Below are 19,476 nucleotides of genomic sequence, written 5' to 3' on the forward strand. Positions count from 1 at the left end.
CATTTTATCAATTAGCAAAGGAAGAGATGTCAACAAAGTACCATCTGGTCAATAGTCAAATGGTTGTTACAGACAGTGAGTGCTCTCAGGACTAGACATCTTTCCTTTCTCTTCCATAAAAGTCATGATTACTAGCTCCTTACTCCAAATCTGGTTTAGAGAGATACTAGAGAAGTGCTTATTACTTACTGAGAACCTGCATAGTAGGTATAACAAATAGATAATCATCATCTTAGAGATGATTATGGTTTAAACAGGCTGGTTAACTTGCTCAAGGACATGCTGATAATAAGTAGTGGAGTTGGTTTCAAATTCATGGCTGTCTGACCCAAAACCCATGCTTTCCCTAGCACATCACATGGCTTCTTTCACTCAACCTAAGTAAATTGCCAAAAGCTTTTCCTGGAAGTTTAACCTCACTTTAGGCTTTGTGAGACCTCCCAGCTGTGATCTATGTCTTCCTATTCTTAGGTTCTTTGTCTTCGAGCTAAAAGAAAGGCAAGAGCTGTAGAGGTAGAGGGAGGAAGAAAAGGAGCTTTGTAAGGTTAGGAGTGATGAGCATTCCTCTTCAGCTTCCTCTCCATGATAACTCTTACCTTTATTCCTACGAGAAAAAATGTGGAAGTCCTCCCTTCTTAAGAAGGGTAAAACTACCTTGACAAAGTTCCCTCCAATCAGTGATTAACTAGCAACTCTAGCCCAGAATTCTAAGTCTTTTCTTTTCCTTACTAAAGGTAACTCTTAAGCCTTCCCCTCTACTTAATCTGCATATTGTACTGAGGTTATTTATCTTCCAACATTTTGCAGTTTCCCTTAGGAATACCCTTAGCAACTGATTTCCATACAAACTGTCTGGGAAAGTTTAAGGGGATCATATCCCTTGTAAGTAAACAAAATAGAGAGTTTGAATGGAAATTTAATAGAAAATATATTGGCATGATTATAGGAGGCTGAATGAAACTTTTTTCTTTATATTTGCAGTATAAAAGTCAACTAACTATCAGTTATAGCAATAGACTGGAAGAAAGAGATTATTCTATTTTTTGCCTTATTGTTCAGTATAGCTTGTTTTCACCACATTCTATCAATTCAACCTCCAAAGCAAATCTTAAAACTGGTCTCTCTTTCCCATTACCATTGCCTTGTGCTTTGACTATTGCAAATGTTCCTAGTGGAGTTTTCATTAGGAAGAAGTAGTTTTCATTAGAAGAAAGTAGACTCTTCCTTTTCCAAATACAATCTCTAGTACAAGGGAGAAAAGATATGCCTTTCACTCTCTTTAAACTACGGTTTCCACTGCTTTTTTTCATCTCCACATAAATGTTTTCCTAACTTCTCCCATCCACTGCAATCCTACTGAGAGAGGGCATCAAGGCAAGGGCTGGCTTGGGTAGCCTCCTTTTTGGTCCACAGACTCCTGTTGTTCTCCCACTTAGCTGCTTTTCATATAGTCCTTTTTTGTGTAGAGATTTTTTGAAAACTGAGAAATTTCAGAAAAATTTGTTCCTAAAATATTTATGCCCTATTTTTATAAAAGGCCTTAGGAAAATGACTAAGGATAAAAAGGTGACTCTATTCTATCAGTACTTATGATCACCTTCAGTAATTCTGCTAATCTTCTGCATTCTTTTCTGACCATGCTCTGGATTTTATACCATAGTTGAGGGCTCTATTTCATCAATTTGTTTTCCTCTATTCTTCAATCCTACATAATTTGTTTAGTGAAGAACTAAGAATGAAATATCTCCTGCTTTATAGTCTTCATACACCTTCTTTGTGATTGTTTCAAGTCAGAGAAAGTGGTTGTGTCTATATTATGAAGCCAAGTGGCTAAATAAATCCTAATTTAATGAATAAAATTAATTTGGCTACTCCATAACAAAAGTCTACTTGTGTTAGAAGTCTGTTTAGCTTATATTAAATCTCTATGACTCAGTAACCCTCCTTGAGGCACTGGGTGGGGGTGCGGGAGGGAGTGAATGTGGGGGAACTAATAATAATACTAAAATAAAATAACTTTGAATTTCAGCAATACTATCCATTGTAAAGTGATGCTGGCCCGAAAGATATCAAGAAACAGCTGGCTGAAACAAATATAGTTAAAACATTTCCGGAATTAACAAATGAGTCCAGCTTCTGGTTAACGCTAGCAAGACAAAGGAATATAGTCTTTGATTGGGAAGAGGGTAAGAGGTGAGGTTGAGAGATCCTCACCATTTGGCTACACAATTAATTAGATTTGTCAGTAATGCTGTAGGTTGTAGTTATAAAGGTTTGAGGTGGTTATTAATTAATCATATATAGGAATTCTTTGATAATATATATGTGTTTTAGAACAGTTGGTAGTAAAGAAAATTTCTGTACATAATTATTATTTACTTAAAAATGTATTATGTGAATTCTTAAAGGTAAGACTAGATGATCTTTGGTATTCGCTCACCAATATAGTCTCCTACAATGGGTCCTTTAGAACATTAACATTTACTTTTACTATATTTTCATGTATCTTTGATCTTTGTAATAATCACTTCAACAAACACCTGTGGGGCCCATAGTTCGTATGTCTGTGTATAATAAACTATATTATATTTACAATAAGCATGTACGGTTTAAAAAAATATGCTATTGCTTATCCATTATCCATAGGGAAAGAATTTTTTAATTTCTATATTAATTTTCTGTTTATTTTTTCATTTCTAGAGCTAGTTAATTTATTTAGATTATATCCTAAATATACTTTATCCTGCCTACCCACAACTACATAATTCCATAATATAAGGGCTTATTAGTCCCATTTTTCTGTCTTACTTACCACCTTGGCAACATCAATAGTTAGACACAAAATGAATGAACTGCAGTGATATGCAACATGGATAAACGCTAACAGTATAATATTAAGTGAAAATAATTAAATCTCAAAACATTATGTAGAGCATAATAGCATTTTATAAAGTTAAAAGTAATCAGAATATATACACATTGCATACATAATATATATACATATATGCATACATATACACAAACATAAATTTAAGAATACCTATAGATGTGATAAACTACATGAAAAGGAAAACAAAGAAATGATAAACTTAAAAATCAGGATAATGGTTATCTTGGGTGGAAGAGGCAAGAGTGTAAGTTGGGGAAATCTATATCAATAGATGTAGGTTATTATAGAGCTCCTAACTCTTCTTTCAGGGACTTAAAATATTTACTTTTTTTTCATTAAAAAATAACTATGTGAATAAAAGTAGGCCAGGTATGGCCCAATAATGAGTATGCATCATGTACCAAGGACTATGATTTATCCAATTCCATATACCTGAGGTACAAAAAAAAAAAAAAAGCCACAATCATTATGTTAGTTATCTATTGCTAAAAAAAAACCCAAAATTACCTCAAAAACTTAGTGACTTAAAACAAAACATGCATTATCTTTCAGGAATCTCTTATGACCAGGAATTCAGGAGCAGGTTAGCGGGGTGGTTCTGGTTTCAGATCTTTCATCTTTCGTGATGCTGCAGTAAAGATGTCAGCAGGGGTTGCAGTCATCTGAAAGCTTGACTGGGGCTAGAAGTTCCACTTCCAAGGTGGCTCACTCACAGGATTCAGAAGTCAGTGTTGACTGTTTGTCTCAGTTTCTTGCCAAATGAACCGTTCCACAGGGCTGCTTAAGTGTCTTCACAACATAGGGGCTGGCTTCCCCACAGTGCATGATCAAAGAGAGTAAGGAGAAACAGCAATGGCTTTTCTAACCTCACATTGAGAGTCATACAAATCACTTTTGCCACATTGTTTTGGTCACACAGGTCAACCCTCATAGGGGTTGTAGGTAGGACTATACAAGGGTGTGGATACCAGGAGGCAGGGATCATAGGGGGTCATCTTAGAAACCAGTACCACACAAACCAATCTGGCTTACCTTGAACAACTAGCTTTTTTATATACTACAACTATTTAATTCCAAACATTTCTCCCTATTCTATTCTTGGTGGCATTAGAGAATTTGTTTTTCTCTCTAGAGTTGGAGAAGAAAGAAATAATTTTCTGCTTTTGATACAATAATACTAGCATTCTAATTTCAGCCTTTAGATTTAATTTCTTAATAAACAATGTATTAGCTTCCTTCTGCATGTGCTTTCAACTGTGTTGAACTGTATTATTTTTTTTCTTTTCTAATTCTAGAATTTCTAATTTTTAACCTTCTAGGCTTCATCCTTCCTAAATATACTTAAAATTATTAATCATTTTGTTACTTTCATGGATTTTTTCCCAAAGCCATAGATTTGTTAATTTGCTTATTTTAATGTTTTTCTATTTTTCCACTTCAAAATATTTGTCCAAGTGGCTTTTTGTGCATTCAACAAGTATTTATAGAGACTCTTTCATATGCCAAAACAGTAGAGTATCTCTGTCAAGCAGAATTAGGAAGGTATGGGAATAAATACACGTAGGGGAAAAAGGAGGAGTATTATAAGGAAAAGTAAGGGCAAAATATAAAGTAAGAAATCAAACTTAAAAGTTGGAGGGATTCTCAGTTTTTCTACAGTACCCTTCTATTTGAAAGACCTGCACTTCAATCACGCCAATTTAATAGTTGACTATTATACTCAAAGATCAACTAGAGAATCATACACCAAAACTCCAGGGTCAGGCTTTGTGAAGTTTTAATACCTGTGGGACTTTTCACAGTTCCTTATCAGTGACATAGCTTAAAATGGTGGTTCACTGATCTTATGGGTCATAAAAGTGTGTAGCTAGTAAGAAATAAAAAGAAAAACTTGTCTAGTACCTTATAGGTAAATGAAAATTAGCCACACAAATAATCCCTTTTCCACTGTTGCTTCACTGCTTGTCAAAATACATTCAGGTGAATAAATCACTAAGGGATCAATTGATTGAAGAATGTGTGACATAATGTTTGCTGTCCCCCTGTGACTTATGTCTGTTCCCATCCCACATCTACAAGAAAGAGATTTTCATTAGAGAGCTTCTTCTTTTTTTTTTTTTTGCGATACGCGGGCATCTCACTGTTGTGGCCTCTCCCGTTGCGGAGCACAGGCTCCGGACGCGCAGGCCCAGCGGCCATGGCTCACGGGCCCAGCCGCTCCACGCATGTGGGATCTTCCCGGACCGAGGCATGAACCCGTGTCCCCTGCATCGGCAGAAAGACTCTCAACCACTGCGCCACCAGGGAGGCCCAGAGAGCTTCTTTTTTTCCTTATTAGAATTCGTTTCATTAATGCTGGAAAAAGAAAAAAAAAATATTTAGAACAAGAAATCATCAGCACAACAAAATAGCACATGGAACAACTAAGGAATATTTTGCATCCTCAAAAGAATACTCATGAAGGAATAAGCATGTTCCGACCATATGTTTTCATGTAATAGTTTACAAATGTATCAAACCACATAAAAACTAAAATTAGCCATTTTGGTGGGAAAGATGACCCCTTTTCTTAACAATGAAGATTTTAGCATATTTATTTTTCATATAAAAGTAGAGGTGATTAATAATGTTATAAGGGGTCATAAAATATTTTTCCCTGAATTCCTGCCTAACCAAGACTTGCAGTTTAAGTCAACTGAAGTCTAATTCAAATTTTGCAACCTTTTGATATCAGATTGAATGGCACTTACTAAAACAGATATAGAAATAATATATCATCTTATATTCTTCTGAAACTGCTTACAGTATGTTCTAGGATTACATACCATAGTCTCCAAAAATGTGAATGACTAGTGAGACAATGAAAAAGAACTGGGCCGCATTCACTTTTTTTTTTTTTTTTTGGAATTCATTTATCAGTTGAGCTTCAAACCTGGGAAGCTGAACCATGAGTCTTAGTGTCCAGGGTTGCCAACTTGGGGAGATAGTGAGACTTAGCTAGAAAGGTTTCCAGGAAAGAGTAAACTCAATTAACTTGCTATGGCTAAATATTTGAAACCTGAAATTTTCAGGCTTCCAGGTCTGTTCTGATCTCAGCCAGGCATTGGCAATTAAGAACAGTTCTCATTTTGTGGTATTCCGAGCTACTAGACAAAACTGCAAAATATCAGTATGCTCTATTGCCCACAAATGAAATCTTTACCCTACCACCTCCAGCCCCACTCCACCCATATTTCCCTTTTTTACACCCTGAGCTATTTGTTCATTCCTAGATTGCCAATATCAGTTAAGTGTTGATCAGATTCTAGAATATAAAAGTAATTAACAGTAAGGTGTGAATGAGGTTTACAGGTTCACAAGGCAGATTTGCATTTTAAAACAGGGGCTTGTTAAACACAAATGAACTTGTAATAGGTGGAATGTGTGAGAGAGATTTTTCTCTCTAAGTGATGGGGAGAAGGTTTCCAGTGCTCTTTCTCAGCCCATGGGTACACAAGTACAGTCTTGTTGGCATTCCTCTCCCCTCTGCAGGTTCTCACCATTCACTCCTCTTTTATCCACCAGTCACCTTTGCAAATAGTACATATTTAAAACAGAATTAGTAGAGAATTGCTTGATAAAACTTTGTACAAACGTGAAGGTCTTGGGCCTCACATTAGGTACTAGAGCCCTAAATCTCACAGTAGTCAATGTAAACAGACAAAAATGCCATACATTAAAGAATTAACTCTCCATTTAGTGTATTTACCTGTTGAATTATTTAAATGAAGGGCAATTTATAAGAACTTTCCTATAATTACTAAAAGAAAGAAAAGTCTCTTTAAAAATTGGGGGAAAAAATCAGAGGCCTTTTAAAAAATAAAATTATTTGATTACATTCATATAGATGAAAAACATTTACCATGTAATTTTGATGTCACACTAAGAGAATTAACTCTGAACACTTAGATTTTTTTCTGGGCCAAAGAATTTAGAATTTCAGAGACGAAAGAGGAGAATCATCAAGAAGAAGAAAGAGGATTTATCAGTAGGGATCAAGGAATCTCTTTTTAAAATGTGATGAGCAAAGAGAAAATTGTTCTGTTCCACAAATTAGCCCTTCTACTCCAGCTCCTCTTGCTCCCAAGTCTCCCTTTCCTTTTCCCCTTGAGGAAAGATTATCTATATCAGAAACTCATGAAACCACCAACAAAACCTTTGACCACAATTGTGTACTTGAAAATTCAGCCTTTCATTTTCAGGCCTCTGTGCACAAGGTCCATAGTCTTTCCCCCGTAGATCTTTGTGGGCCACCAATGTCCATGCACAGGTGTCACCCAGAAATGTGATGAAGCTGTAAAAGAAGGAGATTCTAGAGAAAGACCCCTGTTCCCATATGTGTGCTCAGTCTTAGTTACTGCAGTTTGTCTGCAGTCCATCCAAAAGCCGTCTTTATTATAAAAATGAATAATAATAACTATTTTGAAATCATGTCAGTTTTTTACAGACTATATAGCTCTTTCACTTCTGGTTTTTAAAATGTCCTTAAAGGTAGTTTAGAAGGCGTTAATAATAATGATGTTCACAGAGATTATTTGAATTTGCCAACTGAGCAAACAGTTGAATTAGGCTTCAGATCCAAGAGTTAAATAATTTTATTTCATAAACTGTGTTTGTTTCATTACAACAAAATTTAGGGGCAGATATACCTTCTTGTATGAAATAGGGCTTAAAAAAAACCCAGTACTATCTAAGATTTAAAAACCTAAATAATTCATAGAAATATGATTTTCCAAAATTATTCTTATCTTAAAATAAACTTTTATATGGCAAGATCTCTCCAGTTGAAGCATTAGGATTAAAGTAATAGAGTTTTAGTTTATCTCTTTCTCTTTACAGAAGTTGACCAATAGTGACTATTTTAACTTGCCCTAAAGAGAATGATTATCACTGTAAATGGTGTTATAAATAAATTTTTTAAAGCTTATATGTAGGGTAACCCCATAATTTATCATCCAAACTAGGGCAATTTTCAGAGTGAAAGTGACCACTATTAATAATTGTGCCTGAACAGTTGGAACTGAAACTATCCTGAGTAAACAGGGAAATATGACTATTCAACTTATAGGACGTAATTCTGGGTTTAAGAGTGATGCATTTTGAATGAAAAAAGGCCAGCAGAATCAAAATTCATATACCTGACCTGTAACTTTCCCCGATTCCCAATTCCCATGAAGTTGGTTCTTAAGCACTATAAGCACGATTGAATGCTTCAGTCTCGTGCTCTGCCCAAGAGATGACAGTCTGGGGGCATCCATTTAAGACCAAGTCAGAAGGAAGAGTGCCACCTGCTGAGATTCAAATTCCACGTTTTTTTATACCACTTGGTCATTGGGGGTTCCCATCTAAACTTTGACTGTGTACAACCCAGAAACTCAAACAGACATGTTCTGTGCAGTATTCCCCAGTAAACCTTAGTCACTTTCATAGGGGTCTAATTGACAGGCGTTAAACCAACATTTGAAATGTTAAGAGGGAAAAATCTGTCCAACAGTTAAATTATTTTTACAGCTGATCAAAATTAATATTATGTAATATTATGTTAGTAATTGATAAAAATAATTAAACTGCTAAAAGATAGATTTTTATATACCAAAACTAAATTTGATAATGTAGGACTGTGTTTAACCTTAGAATACCCTCATGACAGGCACAAAAATAAATTTTGTTTTGAAAAAAAAAGATACTATTTATGAGAATGTATTGCTAAGTACTATCCATGCAACATGCTGTCTTCCAATTTTGCCTATAAAGTGCTATATTGAACGGTGACCCTGTGAGAGTGGTACACTTAACACAGAATAACATAACCAGAAAATGACAGCTTGAGAGAAAGTTTGATAACTATTTCAAACTATTGCTGAATTATCTGGAAATTCTTCAAATGAGATTACTTTGGTCCACTTAGCTTAAGAAGTATTTTCCTAGTCTGTATAAAGTTCAAATTAATTTGATTTAGTTCCTGGAAAAATGTCAGTTTTCTTGCAACTTAAACTTTTATTTGAGGTAGAAAGTTTCCCTTCTGGACAGGTTGCAGCCTGGAAGTGGTAAAATGTCTAGAGAAGGGAAACTAATGAAACTTAGTTGTGGAATAGTTCACAAAGGAATACAAGATGCATTACATAATGCAGCCCTGTGTTTGTGGAGCCTCTGACAGAATCCTGCAGCTTTAGCTCGAGCTGAAAGCTGCCACCAAAGTCCTCCCCAAATCCAGGCAGCTCTGAGTCTTTTTCCCCACCTCCTGCTGTGATTACTCTGGCTTCTGATTAAATCATACCTTAAATTTAAGGTCACTAACCTAAAACGACCCAAAGCTACTTATTTCTCTCTTCAACAGTTCCCCATTATTTGTAATATTTGGAAGACTTGAAAATAGCTTCTGTCCTAATTTATGTAGCCTTTTCTCCAAAAGCAAATGCTATACTGTAATAGTTTCCTTACTTGTGGATTCAAACGTCAGGTGAAAGGTTTTGGAAGCTAATTAGCATGCTAAAGCGTGTGGAGCATTTGGGTGAGTCACAGCCGTGCTACCTGAGGGGTAGAGAAAATGTCTTGTCGTTAGTGATATTTAACGCGTGTAGTCTCCTCACTTAGTTTTAACAGAGCCAGAACTGCATTGTATTGTTTTCTCTATGTTTAATAGAAATCTTATTTATATCATCTCTTCTTTAAAACATCCATGCCTTTGGGGTTTAGTCTAATGTCTTATTTCTTACTTAAAATATATTTCTACTAATTTTAGAAAATTTTACAAGTTTGTTTTTATTGTATTAATAACTGAACTAGGTTGTAACAAATTCTTGTCATAAAACTTCTTATTTTATACTCAAATTTTTCTGTTTTGACCTGGTTTAATCCTCTTTTCTTAAAAGAAATTTCCCCCTTGTTTTCAGAGTGAGCATTTCATTACATTTATTGAACGTCTAGTATATATAATCAAGATATGAGGCAAATGAATATTTATTAAATACCAAGAATGTGACCAGTGTCTACCATCTAGTTAGGAAGAACAGTTTGGATAACTCAACTTATGAAAATTATTTCTTGGTTAGAAATGCGTTCAGTAGCAGAAATTCTGACTTGAGTGGCTTAAACAAATAGGGGTTTGTGCTTCTTACGTAACAAGTCCAGAGCTAGAGAGCTGCTGGTGTGTGATAAACTCAGGGCCAACATCTCTGGGTTTATCTTTGCTTTTTTTTTGTGTGCTTGTTGCCTTATGTTCACAAAATAGTTGCTGCAGCTGGAAGTATAATGTCCATATTCAAAGGAAGAAGAGGGAAGCAGAAGGATCACTTTTTACCTCTATCAGAAAAGAAAAAGCTTTCTGAGAAACCAGCTTCTCAAGCAGATTGCCACATAGATCTTATTGACTAGGACTGGGTCCCAAGGCCACCCTTGGTTGCTAGGGAGGCAAAGAAATCAGGGAACAGATTTGTCATAATTGGCTTAGAAATATTATAACTCATCATTCAGGACTAAGCACATTGCCACTCTGAACAAAATAGGAGTCTGTAGGTAGGAAGAAATAGGGGAATAGATATTGTGTAGGCAAAGTGTCTATTCCAGCTGTACTAGTCAAAAAAAAAAAAAGAAGAAGAAAGAAAATTAATGTGGACTACAAAAACTGGAAAATGATTTACGGCTGTGATAGAACATAAGCTGGACTACGAGATAACTAAAGGAATCAGACTGTTAAAAGAATGACAATAGGACACTCCAGCTAAGGGAAGAACAAAAGCTTAAAGTCAGGAACATATATGCTACATATGGGAAGTAGACACTGCATTGTGAATTCCTCAATTCTTTGAAGGCAGGAAGTAAGGCTTATTCCTATTTATTTTCCTAGTGTCTCACACATAGTAGATGCTTATTGAATCATAGTAAATGAATATATAATATTCCAACACAGAAGTCCAGACATGATTTAATAAATCATGGAGATAATAGAATACAAAATTTAAAATTTAGGACTCACTTGGCAATACCAAGATAAAGGGAAACACTAATATAGTCTGGCTACCCTCTAGAATACTTGTTGGGTAGTACTGGAACCTGGGATGCCTAAGCAAGGTGGGGCAAGAAGTGGAAGCTGAAATATCAAGTTAATATTGTGAACTTGATCTGTGAAAACCTGATTATATTTCTGGAGTAAAGTTTTGGTAATATACAAATGATAATCTCCAACAGGCCCTCCAACTATTGGAAGCCTAGAGTCTGTTGCTGTCACTTGTCCCCCTTTTCTCCAAGTTCTGTTCTCTGTGACCTTCAGGGATTTCCACTGTGAAAGGAGCTTTGGAAAAATGAGAAGTAGTTCGCTGGAGATTCCTAGATTCCTACTCTACAGTAATTGACATTTTACTTTTATTCAGTTCCTGTTCTATGCCAGTCAATCTGCTGCAGTTTTTAGGAGATCATTAAAATACCTGACTACAAATTGTTTGCATTCTAATCAAGAATTTAAATATCGTGATTGATTTAAGCAAAGAAAAAGAAATTTAATACTGTTCAAAAAAAATCAAGTTGGTCAAAAGGATAGTTTGACTGGCTTTTATTTTCATGGTACTGATTTAACCAGACAACTCAGGCCAAGAGTCAAACACACTTGGTTCTGCAAATACCACATGAGTAACTTCCACTGAAGGGAAATTATCTTTCTCATAGTCCTGATCACTTTCTATTTAACAAAGGATAAAGTGTCTTGTCCTATTTTGTTTCCCGAACTCTGGAATTTAAATTTGGTTTACCATCTACAATATGGCTAAATAGTAAACTGAAATAATAAATGAAAGTAATTTCATTTTTGAATTGTACCTCCATGAATCCTACATAATTTTAAGGATTTGCAATTCCTTTTTGTTTTCACAACCTTAACTTTACCTGAAAAATATACCAATGGAGTGGGGGATAGGCATGGTATTACAATGTATAACCTGGGCTTCCCTGGTGGCGCAGTGGTTGAGAGTCCACCTGCCGATGCAGGGGACACGGGTTCGTGCCCCGGTCCGGGAAGATCCCACATGCCGCGGAGCGGCTGGGCCCGTGAGCCATGGCCGCTGGGCCTGCGCGTCCGGAGCCTGTGCTCCGCGGCGGGAGAGGCCACGACAGTGAGAGGCCCGCGTACCTCAAAAAAAAAAAAAAAAAAAAAAAAATGTATAACCTTAGTAATGGCATTTCTAGCACACGTATGGTCTATAGCCATTTAGTGAAGTTTACTTATTGCTTTAGGCTTCAGCCTCCTTGGTTAGATTAGAATACTTCAGATTATTTGAGCTGAAGAGTACTTTTATTTTGACAAAAGAACATTCATTTTGTTTTAATTGATTGAGTTATATATTTCCAGTGACAGATCTTTAACTCTTTCGAAGACCTGTAACATTATTAATATTGCACTTGGAGAAGTCACTTAATTTATCTGGGCATCAGTTTTCTCATCTGCAAAATGAGGTAACTGGACTCACATGATCTCCAGCAACTTTCAGCTCTGGAATTGTATGATCTCATTTTTCAGTACAATTCAACAAATATTAATGAAATACTTACATGATGCAAATCAATATGGTAGGACCTAGATGGATACAGAGATAAATTATGTGATTTTTTCATGCAAGGAGTTTACAACTGGATGCATTCAAGATTGGGATGTATATTTCCCAACAAATCCTAGCTCCTCATGTTTGGGATGTCATTTATGAATGAGGGCATATGATTCATTCCCAAAGGGGAGGAAATTCATTCATTTGTTAGTTTTTCGTATCTGGATTTGGAGAAACAAACAAAAAAAGTGATCTGAACTCTCATTTTAATAATATTGTGCAGTTGTATCCCACCTTCATTGCAGAGAATTTAGAGTATTCCAGACCATTGTCTCATTCATCCCTAAAGAAGTCCAATGCAAGTAGAAAGGTGTAAATATAGTTATGCAAATTTTAGTGATTAGAAAACTGGACCCTAAATTTCCTGGAGTTATACAATGAGCAAGTGAGTGAGAACAGGTGAAATTCTAGGAACCCTCACTCCAGGACTGCATAGCCAGCTTCCCCTGTGAGGGACAGTTTCTTTTAGCAAGTTCTGCAGAGCCTGATTGCTAAACTATCTTCCACACCTGATCCTTCCTTATTCTTTATCTGAAGAGCAGGCATTGATGATTTCAGATGTATCACCAGGAAAAAAAGGGTTATAGTGGAAGAATGGAATGTGTACAGCAACAGATGTGACAAGCAGTTGTGATATATTGATATAATGTTCCAGTCTTCAGTTTGCACTAAAATTAGAAGTGAAGAAAATTTGGGGACTCCTTCGTCAATCTGATCCATAAACATTTGACTATAGGCCCAGCAGCCATAAAGAAACTAGGCGAGAACATCATTCTCAACATGCCACCCTGGAAACTCTGTCTCAGTTCTTAGCATCACTAGAATTTTCCTAGCCTTCTTTTGAGGGGAGTTAGGAACATAATGAATCTACTTCTTTTTACAAATCCTGCAAGCAGCTCCTTGGAAACAGGTGATTAGGTTTCCTTCTTTACCTAAATCTTCCTAGGTAGTAAAAAAGTCATATCCGTGTTTCGTCTCATGGTTTCCTTAGTCAAAAATTTGCATCTGAGGCCTAGGAAAATGTTTGGTTTTCATGATTGAATGTTTAAACAGGTGCACACTGCACTGATCTGGCTGAGGAAAGGTAGTCTCTTCCTTCTGGAAACCCTGACGTTAAGAGAAAGATTCTCATGCCAGCTTTCATGAATGCTTGTGAAGGAAAGTGCAGGTGATTCTGAAGTCTTATTACCTGGGTTACCAACCCACTTGCCTCCCTCCCATTCTGTGTTCTCATGAAGAAATTGATTTAATAGATTCAAGGTATTAAATACATTCTGCATTAATATTATATGTACTCTTTGAATCCAAGTGGCAATACAATAGAGTTTCATTTTATGAATAACACCTTTCAAGCTAACACCACAGGGCATAGTACAAAAGAATCAAAATAGAACACAAATGCTGTAATCAAATGCAGACCCCAGGAAGGCTGATTAAAAAGGCATGTTGCTAGTAAGAGCAGCCGACAGGGTAAGTATAGTGGGTCAGAGCAGAAAAGCTAGCTGAACAGAAGGGCAAACTCAAATAAAATGGACTTGCCTGCCTGATTCACATGGACTTACAATTCTTCTTTGTCATCATCTACTTTTGGACTCAGGAATTGCAGGGGAGAGGTGTGCATATGTGTTTGCTAGGGAGGTGGGGATCCAATGTATGCAGTGTCATTAGGTTTATCCTCAGTCTTCACACACAACACAAACAAAAGAAAATCCTAAAGACAGCCACCTGCAGCTGCCAGCACTGCCTACAGTATGATTGTGAGACAGCCCAACAGGGCTTGTTTTGCTTGATAATACCACTGGTTTTCAGAAAGCACAACTGAAGGAAACAGGTAGATCCTTCCCATAATAGTGGGAACAGATAGTATTGCTATAGCCAAGCATCAGTAAAAACAGGTGAATGGGTGAGATGGGTGTTTTATGGCCTTAGTCTTGAGACATTCTTCTCTCCACAGGACCCTCTTCTCACCCAGTTGCTTTCTGTGCTCTCAGCCTCTCACCACCACAACCCTTTTTAAACCCTACCTCTAGTTATAGAATAAAAGGTTCTGTCCCCTTCTTAAAGAATTAGGTGAAAACAGTGGAGGTATTTGAGTATACCTCCCCATCTGTATGTAAAGTTATTTCTGACAATGACCACTGTATATCTTGAGGAATGCATTAAACTGGTCATTTACTTATGCTTTTCTATTTAATATTGAAGGTAGAACAATACAGGACAAGAATCATAGGAAAAATTTCCTGCTAAATATGTGACATTTTTCTGAAAAATAGCAACTTATAGTTAACAGCCTCCTCCAAAATGAGTCATGGAACAGCAAATATGGGTTCTAGAGTCAACAAAAAGAAAAGGAGAGAGAAAGGAAAAATAATAGTTGAGGTCATCTTTACCACTCTTGAAGCTGTGGGTTGTTTTCAGTGACTCTCCTGATTACCCACTTAGTTGAAATTCTGGACTGGGATCACTAATGCGTAAATTTAGGTCAATAGTTTAGTATTTCTTTACATTTTTCCTAATCTGTTAATTATAAACAATTAAAACATATGTGGGCAGCATTTGTGGAGGAAAAAAGGTCATTATACAAATACAAGTATTGCCACTTTTATTTAATAGAATATTATTTTCCTTAATTCTGACAATATTTATTTCATTATGCAGAAAGTCAGTATATTACTAAAGGTAAGCAGCAGGCCTAGTAAGTAATATAGTAAGTAAGAGAACATTGGATTGTAATCTCCAAAGTGAGTTATTTCATAAAGTGTGTAAGGAAATAACTCTACCAGTTATCAATATACTGCCTCTCAGATCCAAATTTACCCTTCCTTGCCTGCTCTCCAAAAATGTATCTGGGTCCTTTAAATATTTTTCCTTTCCTAACTGTGTGAGTGTGCTTTGTCAGTGAGGAATCAGACAGACATTATAGGAGAAAGAGGTTCTCCTTCCTGGCCCCCATGTATTTTTTGGCAGGCTCCTGCCGTGCGCATGGTTCTCTAAGGCCTGGCTCCTGCAGCACACACAGCTGCCCCGGTGCCCAGCAGCTGAAGCACAGGTAGCTTCTCCAGTGCCCAGCAGCCAGTGGCTACGTCCAGCACCCAACACACATGCAAGCACACACGTGCACACATACACACATCGGGTGGTTTATGTAGTAGTGTGCCTCAAATGAGACAGCCTCCCTGTGAACAGCTTCCCTGGCACCCTAGAGTATAGTTTTCCAGCAAGTTTTACTGACAGCTCTCCAGCAACTTCTTTGCCATTCATTCATTCACTGGCTATGCCTTGTCCAACAAGGACTAGATCCCAGTCTAGAGGTGTAAGGGACTCTTCCTTGGGCACTCTCTATCAGCCCTAGAAGTTGTGGTTGCTCCTTATATTTGCTTATTCTTATATAATTCACAATCCTCTTCTTATTAATTACTTCCTCATTACTCCAATCCCCTGTTATAGTTAATAATTCTTTATATTAAATTTTTCCTATTCAAATTGCTGTGTGGTTTCTCTCTCCTGATGGACCCTGACTGATACATGACCAAAGAATATTGAAATAATCTGTATTGTTTGGGAGTAGGGGGAAGTCAATCATCTCTTTATGGAATGGTTTAGCATTAGTGTGATGTGCCTTATCCAGGCCTGGCTATTAGATGAACAAAGAGTTTTGAGAATTTGATGCTAGATTGAAAAGTGACATAAGAATATGATGCTATATACTATTTTTAACTGTACGTATGGTTTTAAAGACCCAATTTTAAAATATTTTACTTGATTTCACTGAGAGTTTTTTTTAAATGTAAACTATAATAAGGCAAACAACAAAAGGCTGGACTCAAAAGTAATTTGTTAGCCTTGAAAAGATGATGCAAAATAATAACACTATAATGTGAATATGTAGATTATTAATGCTAGGGAAATAATGATACCCATCATTTTTTGAGAACTCATAGCAATAGAGGTAGATACCGTTATTATCCCTATTTACAAATAGAAAAATAGAGGTTCAGGAAGGTTAAAGAACTGGCCTAACATGGTATGTGTAGTAACATTTCAGAGCCAGAATTTGAACTTAGATCTGCCTGTGAGCCCTGGCTCTAAACCATTGCTCTCTGCTTCCAGAACACTCATACTGAAGTAAATAGCAAGCTACCTGGGAGAACAAACACAGAACACTTGTTTGTGTTGTTTTCATCAAATATCCAGAAAAAGAAACTGTAATGTAACCCTAGAATGTTTAAGCACACACCCTGAGATATTTCTGAGATAATCTACTACTCTTACCTAACAAGATATGGACAAACTGGGTGAACACTGGTGATCAAATCCCCAGAACCAAAGTGTTAACCGTGTATTAAAAACCCAGCAGTCTTTATGCAGAGCTGAATTGAAGACAGATGAAATATTAACAGCAGTTCTAGCAGCACAAAATGAAATATGAGATCCTGTATCAGAAATTATTAGTAACCTGTTAAAAGAAATGCTGAAAAATGGCAGTTACCAAATTAAAACTGGGAAACAGAGCCCAAATGGGAAATTTTGAAAAGTTTGGAGGAAAATAAATGACAGATTGTCCTCTTGGCTCTTATTACTATGCCATCCTAAATCCTACTTGGCAATACATGGTGGAGGTGAAATAAGAACTGCATCACTGCCAGTGCTGGTCCTCAAATTTATAGTCCTAAGTGTCTGTGAGGGTGTCTGGGATTGATTGGAAAAGTAGTTGGAATTTGGTAGCTTTATCTAAATTGAAGAGCCTGGAGACTCTTATTATGAAAGGCTTCCTCTCATTTGTGAATTGGCCCCTTTGCTCCACTTTTGGATGCCTGGCTTCCTCCATGCCGAGCTGCACTAAATGTTTCTACATGGGAAAGCTATTCTCCTTAAATGCTTTCAAATTTAAAGCATCTATCTGGATATGTTCATGTTTACAACTCAAAATATCTAGCATCAAAAAAAGAGAGAAAAGTTACAAATACCGGGTAGTAAATGAAGGCGATATTTTTCCATCAGTAACTGAGAGCAGAGAAATGACTATAAGCAGAGTTGTTGAGCAGTTGGTGCCAGAGAGAAAAAGGAAATGAGCTATAGAACCATAGAATCTTAGTGTTGGCAGAGACGATGGAGTTCAGGCAGTCCAACCCTATCATTTTTCAATGAAGACACTGAGACATGGGGAGTTAAGGGACTTGACTTGCCCTAGACACATAGTTGTTTACTGACAGTCAGGCCAAAAACATTTCCCAACTCCCAGTCTGGAACTCTGTAGTTCAGCATGCTACTGCCATTCTCTACCGAAAATTAACACTAACCCAGCCTGGAACATAGAAGAATTCAGCATCTGTGGGGAGCAAGAAAAATGATGAATTCTGAGATGGAAGTCAGTCTGGGAAAAGGAGAGGGGAAATGGATGATTCTCCTTCACTGTGACTCTTTGGCCAACTTTCTGCAAGACATTTTATGTCAGTTTACTCCCCTGTGCCTTCCCACGATAATAAAATAATGTGGTTGTAATTCTCCAGGGTTTATATATATGCATTCAAATTGGATTTGGTTAGAGAATTCTCCCATGTACAGGTTATCTTGATTGGTTTGTGGGTGGCATTGCTATTGATGCCTGTTATTTATGTGAGCCTGCCTTTTTTCTCTAGCAGTGAAATGTGCTCCAGAGTCCTTGTGGGAAGAATCTTCTCCAACGGACACCCTAACTAAGGATCAGATGTAGGTTTAAGATGCAAAAATTATCTTCTGTTAACCCTTGTATTCTATTAACCTCATGAAGAACTTGAGCCATATGTGGGCCTTATAATCAGATTCATGAGTTTGGTGAAATAATTTTCTTTATTTGGAAGCACAGGATAATTTGAAGTAAACCAGTAGCAAAGAAGATACGATAAAAATGTCTCAGTAGGATTCCCTGTGATATAGCAGTACAGGTCTTTTAGACCAATCGAATATTTTTCAGAATAGAGCAACCGGAAATGAGAGAATCAGACAGTATGATGAAAACTACAGATGGAATGCTTTGCATGAAAAGTGATTATATACAAGAGAGGGCTCAGGAGCAGGTAGGCGTGGAGTTGGAAAGGAGTGGGTAACTGAAATAAGAGAAGATAATGCTTGACCAGCTCTAGTAAAATATTCCCTGCCACAACTGCTGTTCCATGAAGAGACTGAGCCAAGAGGCCTGAAAAAACTAACCTTAAGTTCAGCGTTGCCATTATTGTGGGAGGCATCAGGGAGAGCACATCCGGATTTGTGTTTCACAGTAATCACTGCTGGGTGTCAGCATTCATCAGCCAGATGGTCAGACCCACAATTAATCAATTAGACTGGGATGATCAACTGGACTAAGTTTTCCCTTTGGTAAAAAACCCTCATCATGCGGTCAAGGCCGATAGCACTTTTATCCTGTTGCTTTTGGAGAAGCTTCTAAAAATCCCTCTTTTCTTTTTCAGGTCTCTAGTTACTGAATGCTATTAAGCTCCAAGCTGCTTTGACAACATAGATACCCCAAATCAAGATTTTAACATAATAGATTTTTAACATCCTCTGGGTTCAAGCATAATGTTTAACATATCCAGATAGAAACAAGCTTTTTAAGGCAACATCCTCTGAGGAATGTTACTCAACTGATTTTACTAGAGTCTTCGTATTGGTTCCACTCAATACAGTGCAACGACACTGGGAGTGATTCTTTCCCTGGCACTTATGAAAATGATATGATAATCAAATATAAACAATAACACTTTACTGAGTGTTCAGCCTGTGATAGATACTACTGTGATAAGGACTGACAAACACTGATTCTGTCCTTACAATAATTCAAGGTAATAATATTCCATTTCAAAGAAAAGAAAACTGAGGCTAGAAAGTTTATTTGCTCAAGGTTAAGCGTTTATCAAGACATGTTGAGATGATTTAATGACCTCTGGAATGAAAACTAAATAAAATTTACATTTTTTA

The 19,476-nt window shown here is 36.7% G+C and overlaps 1 protein-coding gene across 6 annotated transcripts in view; it reads left to right on the forward strand.

Annotated features, from left to right (window-relative positions):
• ZBTB20 (zinc finger and BTB domain containing 20) overlaps positions 1-19,476 on the forward strand; it is an 837,083-nt gene that overhangs the window by 506,149 nt on the left and 311,458 nt on the right. The gene's annotated exons all lie outside the window — the stretch shown is intronic.

This window comes from Tursiops truncatus, chromosome 4, assembly GCF_011762595.2.
Source record: "Tursiops truncatus isolate mTurTru1 chromosome 4, mTurTru1.mat.Y, whole genome shotgun sequence".
Classification (NCBI taxonomy): Eukaryota; Metazoa; Chordata; class Mammalia; order Artiodactyla; family Delphinidae; genus Tursiops; species Tursiops truncatus.